Consider the following 10,419-nt stretch of genomic DNA (forward strand, 5'->3'; position numbering starts at 1 on the left):
TAAAATATGGCCACTAATACATATTAGTGGAGCCAAAACAAGAATAGAAGGTATCCTGTCTGCTACCTTTGGTTTACTTAAAGGTAGTACTAAGCAAAGGGGTCTGCAGAGAAAAAGATAAAGATTACACAGCTTTTTTGCTGTAGGGTATGTAGTCTTATGAACTTAAGATCATAAGTAAAATTTCACTGCAGACCACCTGCCCTCTTGGCAATTGTAGTGCTACCTCATCCCCTGAAGCTATTTTCAGCTGACCCATGGGTTTGCCTGTTTGGGCATTATTAACCATCAGAGTTCTGCCCCTTCCCTCTGGGACAGGTGAGACCAAAAGAAACCCGTGGACAAAAACATTCTGCTGGTCCTCAGGTCATGAATACTTTGGTCAACAATACTAATCTCAGTACAGTTCACTGAATCATTATTGTATGAACTACAAAAGCTGTATTGAGGACATGAAATTAAATTTACCACCAGGCATCCCACAGTAGCTGGTCAGCTCAATCCAAAGTTGTCTAAAAAATTCTTCACTTGAGCCAAGTCTACTTGAAACTTTGGTTGTAAGAAACCTCAGGGTTTCCAGCCTCTGACTCAAGAGAAAACTATCATCAAGAGTGGCTTTGCCTTGGTGAGTTCTGAAAAGCTCAGAGGGCAGATACTTGGTTCTCTGGATGATCTGCTGCTGTGCTGCACTACTCTCCTAGTAACAAGATTTTCCTAACATCCAACCTGAATCTCCAAAGAAACAATTTGTTGTCAAGGTCCCTTGCTGTCATCTGGCACTACTAAGTAGAGTTTGGTCCTATTGTCTTCATAATCATCCTCTAGTAGCTGTAAACAGCTACTGGACTGTCCCTTACCCTACTTTCCATCCAACTAAAGAAGCCTAGTTCCCTCAACCTAGACCCCTGTTCATAGAAGTAGCTCCTCACTGGATCTAGACATGGCAACAGGACTTCATCTGACCTAGAAGTGCCTTTAACAAAAACTGTGACCATTTGCTCAATTCATAATGGATTAACTACAGAGACTTCTAGCTTTCTTTTCCCTTTACTATTGGCAGCATGTATAAGGGACTATCACTCAGACGTTTTGCATTTACTTCTTTTGATTCCTCTTTGTACTGCTGACAGAAGGGATAGGTTAAAAGCTCTGGATCCTGTACAGAAATGTCCACAGAATTTTAGACCTTTCTATTTCAATACTCTCAGGTATTTTGCATAGTGAATGCACCTTCATTTTACAAAGACATGCCAAGCCACCTAACAATAAAAAATGAAGTTACCTGTGCTTATCTATAAGAGTTCTTTATAGGTCCTTCAAAGAGCCCAAAATTTCATGCAGATGCTTCTAATTATAGCCATCTCCTAAGATTTCCTTTTGAGACAAGGTAACTTCCAAAGTACTGGCAGCTCAAAAAAACCCACAAAAACAAAAACAACAAACAACCTACCAACCAAAAAACCTAACTTTTAAAGATATCCCGTTCATTCTGCTTCAGTCTATTATGCAGAAAGCAATATGAAACTAAGAAACCACTGACAAAATCTTGCGGGAGTAAGCTAAGTGGAACTACAGCAGTTTCAAGTTATTCCTCCTGTATAGAAAATTCATCATCTCAATCTTAAAAGCCTTCTGCACAGTTCTGCACTGACTCACATTTTCCCCCATCCCAGTTTGTTTCCAGCAGCAAACTCCATCAGGGACTCAGCAGCAGCAGGGATCAACTCTAGCAGGTTTGGAACTGCTGGTATCACATAAGAAAAAACACTTCAGTCATCTTTGAAATTTGTAAAGAAAAATGATGTAAGCCTTTTAGAAAGCAAGAACGGTGCTGTAATAATCCTCCTGTCAGCCCCAAGGCCATCAACACAATTCAGATGACCAAACTGCTCTGCTGCTTCGTGAGGCAGGAGTACCGAGCTCCACCCATCTCTGGCCTCCAGTTATTGCCATACCATTAGTCAAGAGGCCTCTTTACAGCTCAGGAAGTGGATAGATTTTTCTTCTCCCTTCCTCTAATTCACAACAGCAAGGACAGGTTATTTAAAAAAAAAAAAAAAAAAAGATTGACTGAAGCCACCGACACTACCTCCTTCTGAGAGAATGTGCTTTAATCTTACCATTATGCCTTCATCCTTCCTGTCCACACTCACCACTGCTCCCATAGGAGGCATATCCAGTTCTAACTATTCCCAGGATTCAACAGCTTACACCTCCAAAAAGAATCACAACCTCTTCTGTAGCACCCAGCAATGTGAATGACACAGCCCACTTCATCTGCCATGGTACAAAATGGAATGGGCTTTTCAAAGAATTACGAAAAGAAACAGTGAAATCAGATACTTTCTGCTGCAGGTAGCAGCAGAAATACACTCCACCACAAACAGGAAGCAAAGAGCATAAAGCATTATGAAATTAAATGAACGAATTGAGTAACATAAGACATACCTCTAAACTGCCAACAGGCAAGACACAATCCCAAGAGTGAAATACCTGATGTACATTGCATCACCCAGAGATGTCTAGATGACATATATATCATCCCATGTCTTTTTTTCCCCCTTCTCAGAATACAGAGTCCAAACCCCAGGCACAAGCAGACAGAAGTAGTACTTAATTCACCTGTTTTGTAAACATTAAATCTAAGGTACCTATAGTAAGGAACTTTTATTAGATTTCATTAACCTGAAAAGCCAAAGCTAACATTTATTCACTTAAAAATTACAATAAACAAACAGTTTGAAGAAGGCTAGCATTAATATCTTGCAATAGAAGGTAGCAAAATGTCCCAGAATTATCAATCTTGGGAATTCCAACGGATATATTGACAAGGTTGAACATGCTAAAGTCCCCCAAACTCACATTCTTCTGTTTTTTAATAAAATGCCAGTTTCCTCATAGTCCCCTTGGCACCTTCACAGGTCACATCTGGTCCCACCTGCAGAGCTGATCATATTTTTGACCTAATGCTTGACAGAGGAGTTGAACATTATGGATATCACAACACTATTGCAGTTACAGAAGGAGCAGCGCCTGTTTCAAGCAAGTGAAAGCCTCAGCAGAGCAAAGAGTGAGAAACTCCAAAATCTTTTAGCACTTGCAAACAACAGCAGGGCAAGGGCTCACATATTAGTAGTGATCAAAACCACAGTCAACTCCTGACAACCACTACTGCAGTAAGACACTCCAAAAATCACCCTGTTTTTGGTATCTCACCATACACACACATAGGACAGAAATTCCCAAAGAGAATGGCAGGTAAATGCTGAAATAACTAATGCATCAAAGCCTATGATAGGGCCTTCCATGATCAGGGCCTATGATGTCCATACAGACATACTGGACAGCAAGTAAATACTCTACTTTGTGAAAACCTTTTGCTCACTTGGAAAGCCCCCTCACGAAACAAAAACACGCCTCGCTCACATCCACCAACAGCCAGCTTACACTGCTCAAGTCGAGCACATTTAGACATGGTAGCACCTTAAAACAGGGTGTCTTTTTTTTCTCTCTGAGACCTGTGAATTCAATCCGTACTCCTTCCAGTCTTAAATCATTAACAAAATGGAAGTCTTCTTTCTCCTTGAAAATACGACAGTCCTACCATTGCTGAAGAAACTCACCATGGATATACTGTCCTGAGCAACCACTGGCTAGTGCCAAGTCCCCTGTTCATGAAAAAGATAAGTAATAAAGCAAACTGTTGGTGCACTTAAATAAGCGTAGTGCTATAGACCAGGGACACCAAACTTTAGAGAGGAGAGGGATCTTCCCATACTATAAATTATCTTCTGTCAGAGGAGGTATGGGCTGATATATAGTCAACCTCCCAGACCTCCTTTTTGATACCATCAGGCATGAAATATTTGTCTCACACCAGGGAGGGGGGGACACCTCAAAAAGAACCACAAAAATATTATGAACAGTTTGGGTCCTTCCTGGATAAACTAAGGGCAATGGAGAAACAGGCAGCAGTGGGAAGCTGCTCCCCCATCACTTGATCCTTCCCCTGTAAAGACCTACAAAGCTCAATTTCTGTATACACTGCGTTCTAATATCAGTGTCAAACCATCAGGTGAATCAGCTAGAAACAGTCTCAAATTTTCCCAATGTGGAGACACAACAGACCTATTTACCCTTCATTACAAACAGCTGTAGCCACCCAAACAAGGAGGAGTAGGGGAAGTCAAACCTAAACCTGGAATTCAGTGGTGAGCAGAGGAAAACAGTCAAGAGTTTGCAGACAGACAGACCCTGGTTTTGTTGCTTTAAGATACATGATCCCAACGGGTCATAGGTCAGAAGTATTTCTGGACTTTACACTGACATTATACTTTCATAGTGAAATGCTACTCAATAACAGCATTGCTGCCTCAGCTCTATCTAGACAAAGAGTGATCTGCGTCCCCAGTGCACTGCAGGCAGCCCATGAAGCCTTCCAATCTCAGAAATCTGATTACTCCAGAATGTGTTATGTCCTTCCCCAGTAACACAGCTGCACACCATTATCCTCCCATCTTCTGGGCTGCATCTTCACGGTGCTCAAACACCTACCTGCAATCTTACAGCTCTCTGTGGCCCCAGCCCTGGGCAGCAACAGGGCTACTTTGGGCTCCGCAGAGGAATGGTCCCTGACAGTCATGATCGCCATTAGTCACTCGATGTGAGCTAAAAACATTGGTGTGTAGCTGCAAGGCAAGAGAAACTGTTGAGTTCTTCAATAGTAAGATTTTTGAAGAGGTCTACTCCTCCTGTAGTTGATTGAGCCATACACTTTTATTCCAAAGTTAGTTGAGTGTTTTGATACTGTGTTTCTCCAAAGTCACAAGCGAATCAATTGTGTCAGACCCAGTTATCATAAATAATCCGACCACAATGATCAAGACAGCAAAACGCACAGGGGAAGTAGCAGCAGCAGAAAAGAAAGAAATTGTTTTTGTTTTCAAAGGTTTATTCACCAGAAATGAGGGACTTGAAACTGAAAAGCATTTTGGATTAACACTCTGCCTGACTTTCACTTCAATGACATTTTAATGAACATTTTCTAAGTAGCTCTGCTTGCAAATGAACGTGGGAGAATACTGAAGTAAGGTAATGGGAAGGAGAAAAAAATAATCCATCAGTCATTTTATCTCTTGGATGCCTCTAAGGAAATAAATAATAATTCATCAGGGGAAAAGTGATCCAGCAAAGATTCAATTGCTAAAAGACCTCTGGAAAGGAATAATAAGTAGACTGAAAAGTCTGAATTAAGATAGAGGGACATGAAGAAAGATACAGTGTGATCTGGAAGCCAACTAGGTTACTTTGTAATTCTTCAAAGAGGAAGGGAGCATGTTCACATCTGCCCTGCGTACTTCAGCCACAGAGAGCTAACAATAAACTGTCAGAAAAAAAAAATTACAGAAGAGCAATAAATGTGATTGTAGGACTGGCTGGAGCCATGTGAGTGAGATTTCTACCCTGATGACTGACAGCACGAAAATACCTTCTTTGATAACAAGTTTAATATGGTTCGTGGTTCTTTATTTCTATTTTTATTGTCAAGTTGGACCAAATTCTGAAACCTTCCAGCAGAGTTACAGCAAGACCTGTGAGTGCCTATTAAAAGGGGGGTGAGGGGAGTGAAGGCAATATAAACAAGCAAACTGTTCATTCACCTTGCATGGCATGAGTTTCAGTGTGGACATGCCAAATCTAAAAATAAATTAGGCTCTATAATTTTACTCAGCAGCTTAAGGAGTAAAATAATCATGCAGTGTTACTGAGATTCCAAGAACTACCCATAGGATGCAAAAAATCTAACACCATCAGGCAGCAATGGGAATACCAATTTAATACGCTTTTTTTCCTTCCTAACATAAATTGTTAACAGAACTTTTTCCAGTGTCTTGTAACTAAGCTTTTAACCCAAAGAAAAGTAAGACTAAGAAGGTTCTCCACATGGCAGTCATGTGCCACTGGTGGCAGGATTCATGTACTACTTTTGCTATGGCAGGTATACCACAGTTTAAGAATTCCTAGGTTAGAAGAAAAAGTAGTCTGTTTAGTATTGCACACTACAATTCTAGACATTCTGCAACCAGCAGAGAAACTGCAGAGCATCTGGAGTATAAGAGATGGAAATTTCACCCACCAAGTGTTAGCAGCAAGTAGACTTTATTTTTAATCTTCTTATGACAACTGTTATTCTGTAAAAGCCAAATTTAAGAAAATGATGCTCAAATGAAGATTTCATCATCACAAACCCAAACATACCAATGCCAAAGATTTGAGATTTTGGCAGGTTTTCTGTGGACTAAAACCAGGCCATTTCTTCAGAGGGGGGGCCGTAAATAATAAAGGAGATAAGTTGCAGAGGGAAAGTATGTTGAAGTGACATGTTATGTCATCCACCCACCTATCTGCACAATGCAGAAGTACCACTCCTGTGGTGACAGCAGGGATACCTCAACAAAACAGCCCATCTCTTCAGCTGCAGGAAAACATTACTGTACAGGCACTGTGCTGCAGGTTACCTTGCACAGACAGACAAACACACCCTTACACTAGTGCAAAACACCACTGTGGCCCACTGCTATTCCAAATTTCACTCACATGTAGATCAGCCATAGCATACGCCAGCCAGCAACTATGGCAGGTGCCAAAGACTGATGTGCCCCAACTGGGAGCTCCAGCCTGTGTCAGAAGTTCTGTTGCTATGATATCCAATTGAGCAACACTAGCTGGCACCCCAGCACTACTTTTCTCTCACCACAGGGAGAGAAAAACTGCAGGGGTCTACCCAGGGGTTCATGCACCCTCTAAAAATATGAGATTGATGCCACACAAAAGGGCCTTGTCCATAGCAAGAAAAATTACATGCCTTCCAGCAGCAGTATCAGCTATACTGGATGAATGCAAATAGTATTAATACCAAATACAAGTTACAAATTGACATATTTGATATAATTGATGCTGCTGGACCATCTTTTTTTATTATTATTTATTTATTTTAAACATACTCAAAAACTGTATGAAAGATGTTTTCCTTGAGAGTAACTTTAGAGCATTTCCCAGAAGAGTTTAAATATGTATTTGGCCCGAAAGCCTACCACAGGTACCTTTTTCATTTGTGCAGTATGGTACGTGCACGCACAAAGGGAAAATACAGGACAGATGGTTAAATCTATGCATATTTACCAAGGTACGAATACCATGTTAAAATCATACATACTAGGCCAAGTCACATGTTTAAAATTAATTACACTTCCACCACTACCTACAAGTCCACACTACTTTAAAAATCTACAAGTCTGAACAAGATACGTCAGTGTGACATGATCACTTAAGTATATTAATCCCACATGGATATCCTCTGCAGCTGAATTAAAGGCACACAAGTTGTTCCATGCTACTGTTCAAATACATATTCAGCCACGTTACTGCTGCCTGTTCTCCTTCCAGCAGAAATGCAAATATGCCCAAAAGAAACAGAAAGCAAAACATCTGGAAACAGAAGCCTATAGGCAATGTTCTCATAGCTCAGAAAATACGTGTGTACGTTCTGTGTATATGTAGACAAATACACGTACGTACAAGGAATAAATATATCGTGTTTCCACACAAAACTAGTAGTAACAAAAACATTTCCTTTCTGACAGTTTTTTCCCCCTGTCACACTCACCTTCACGGGTGACAATCCCGTGTCATGCCCCCCCACAGACCCCCAGTCTGCCCAGCGCTATTCCCTGCTGGACTCAGCGAGCCCCCGGCCGCAGGGCTGGAGCGGGCGGGCATGGAGCGGGGAGGGAGGGTTTGGAGGAAGCCGCTGGGGCGGCCACGGCCCCACAGGGCCCTTTCCATTTCCCTTCCAGAAGTAACACAAAGTTATGACTCCCGCTCGCCGCTCTCCCCGCTCGGACCCCGTGCCAAATGCTGAGTTAACAAAACCATAAATCACCGCTGAACCAGACGCGACGGCCCGGCAGCAGCGCCCGCCGCCTCCCGCCCCGTCCCACGCCGCGGCGGCTCCCCTCGGAAAACGAAAGGGAGGCGAGCGGCGGGGGCAGGGGGCACCCGAGCTGCTGGGGGCTCGGGGCGCCTTCCTGCGCCCTCGGCGGCGGGGCGGCGGCGGCAGGAGGGACCGAGGGACCAGGTGTGGCGGGACGGGCAGCGGCGGCAGCTCCCCGCGCAGGGAGGCGGCGCGGGCCGCCGCCGCCGTCAGGCTCCCCCGGGACCGGCGGCATCGCCGCCGCGGCTCCTCCGCGGGGCGCCGGGCACGACAAGGACCCGCCGCCACCGCCGCGCACCCGCCACGTCCCCGCGCGGCCCGGCCCCGCGGCGAGAGGACACGGGCTGTCCCCGCGCCCTGGCCCCGCAGCAGCCCCGGGGCAGGGCTGGGCTGGCGGCGGCGCGGGGGGACCTGGAGGCGGCGCGGGCGGTTGCCTTACCTCGGAGCGGGGCGCGGAGCAGGGGACACCCGGTTCTCCCACCCGGGCGGAGGCGGCTCCGCGCAGCGGCGGCTTGTCACCTCTCCCGCCGCGACCGCGACGGCGGCGGCTCCTCGCGTAGGGGCGGTCCGGCCCCTCCCTGCCGGGGCCGAGCGCCGCTCGCACCGCCCCGGGGCCGGGCCGGTCCCGCCCGCCGCAGCCCGTACCGTCCTGCTGCCTGCCGGGGCCGGAGCAGAAGCGGCAGCACAAGGGCAGCACAGGAGCTGGGGCTCCGGGCCGGCGGGAGTGTGGGCCGGTCCCGCGGTGTTTTGCCTACTGAGCGTCTCCTCCGCAAAACAACGAGGGCAACGCCGGGCGGTGCTTCAGAGTAGCCAAAATCCTGGTTTTGCGTCGTGTTGCTCGGCTTCCTTTTCCCTGCTGGAGCCATGGCGTGTCACCGTTATCGTGGACGGGTTTCTGGAGGAAACAAACGCGTGGCTTGGTTCCCAGGGTTCATTCTTCACGCATTTTGGCCCGAAGTCATGAGCAGTTTCTGTCCCCGTGAAGTGTCGTTCAAAGGCAAAAAGGGTTCTCTTCCCTCACCCACAGCAGCTAGTGCAGGCCCCGGGTACCCCTCTGGCCCCTTTCTCCCAGTCCCTGGAACATGGTTTGACACCTTTCCCTAAAAGCCATGGAATATTACTCAGCCAGAAAGAGGGGCAGCTCCTCTGATTCCCTGTTTTCCTCCAGCCGATCGAACTGTGCTTCTGCTCTTCTGCAGATCAAGCTAAAGGTGGGGTTCAAAAGAGCTGTTGGAGCACTGACAACTCCGGCCGTGTGTGCCCAGCGACCTGTGGCCCCCCACGATCTCAGCAAACCCCTGCCCTGCGGGCCCGAAGGGCTGAAACCTCATCTGACAAACCCTGCAATTCATTGCCAGGTCTGGACAGGCTCTCCAGAAAGCCAGGCAACATCCAGGGGTGAGGCTACAGCTAACCCATCCTCAGTAGATCTTAACTGCTGCAGCATCCCAATGTAAGGGCAGTGGAGTAGAAAAGAAATCAAAAAGCAGCTGCACTTCAATTTCAACTAAATTCCTTTAGTCTGTCCCTGAGGTCTTCCACAAGAATCAGTAACTGAACATTCAGATTTCTGCTACTGAAAAATGAGTTACATTTTGAGAAAGAAACTGACCCTTTCAACTTAGCCACATACTTCTGGTGTTAGGAGGCTGAAAAAGAGACAAAAAGAAAATCCTTTTTTTTTTTTTTTAAAGTAATGAGCAGAGTGACGAATTAATATTTTAAGGCTAATTAGAAACCAGTTCTAACCAGTCTGTTCAAGGAGACCCCGTGGTTAAATGTTTGAATATATCCAATGAGCAAAACTATGGTAATATTGCTCTACCTTGAAAGGGAAAATGGAATAAACACAAAGTCCAGCCAGAGCCTAGCTGAGGATGCCACCAAGTACAGTGAGCATCCTCTCCCTGTTGGTAGGAGGAGACAATGGCTTTGAAAGGGGTGGAAAATAAGAAAAGAAAAAATCTGCTACTGCTGCTCCAGCTTAACCCACTGCTGAAGATGGTAGTCCATAGGTGACCAGGAGCAGCAACAGCAACATCTCTATCCATTCCTTCCCTCCTTTTGTATGATTTTGATCTTGGTGAATGGCAGTTCTGTGAAGGAAAATAAGTGGAGCAATGTCAAGTGACATGGGAAGAATATTGAGATGCTGCTTGCCACTGTAGGGAGAAAATTCATACGGCCAAAGCTCAGCTGGAGTTGAAGCTGCCAGAAATGTGAGAGACAATAAAAAGAGTTTTTTCAAATACATTAATGGTAATAGGCAGTATAGAAATATAATTGACCCATTACAGGATGAGGATGGTCACCTCACAAACAGGAACAGAGACAAGGCAGAGGTGTTTAATGCTTTCCTTGCTTCTGTCTTCAACACAGATGATGGACCAAGGGGGTTTCAGTGCCCTCAGCTGGAGGACCGTGGC

General features: G+C 45.5%; 1 protein-coding gene across 9 annotated transcripts in view; it reads right to left on the reverse strand.

The window, feature by feature from the left end:
* The window catches only part of MBNL2 (muscleblind like splicing regulator 2), a 108,762-nt gene extending 100,181 nt beyond the window's left edge, over positions 1 to 8,581 (reverse strand). For 6 of the 9 annotated variants that reach the window (XM_032680748.1, XM_032680744.1, XM_032680742.1 and 3 more), the window contains exon 1: positions 8,433 to 8,550. The gene's annotated coding sequence lies outside the window, so the exon portion shown is untranslated. Of the gene's footprint in view, positions 1 to 8,432 lie in introns of all 9 variants that reach the window. The other 3 variants (XM_032680745.1, XM_032680747.1, XM_032680749.1) reach the window with 3 other exon arrangements.
* Positions 8,582 to 10,419: the final 1,838 nt, after the last annotated feature.

This window comes from Chiroxiphia lanceolata, chromosome 2 (assembly GCF_009829145.1).
Source record: "Chiroxiphia lanceolata isolate bChiLan1 chromosome 2, bChiLan1.pri, whole genome shotgun sequence".
Lineage (NCBI taxonomy): Eukaryota > Metazoa > Chordata > Aves > Passeriformes > Pipridae > Chiroxiphia > Chiroxiphia lanceolata.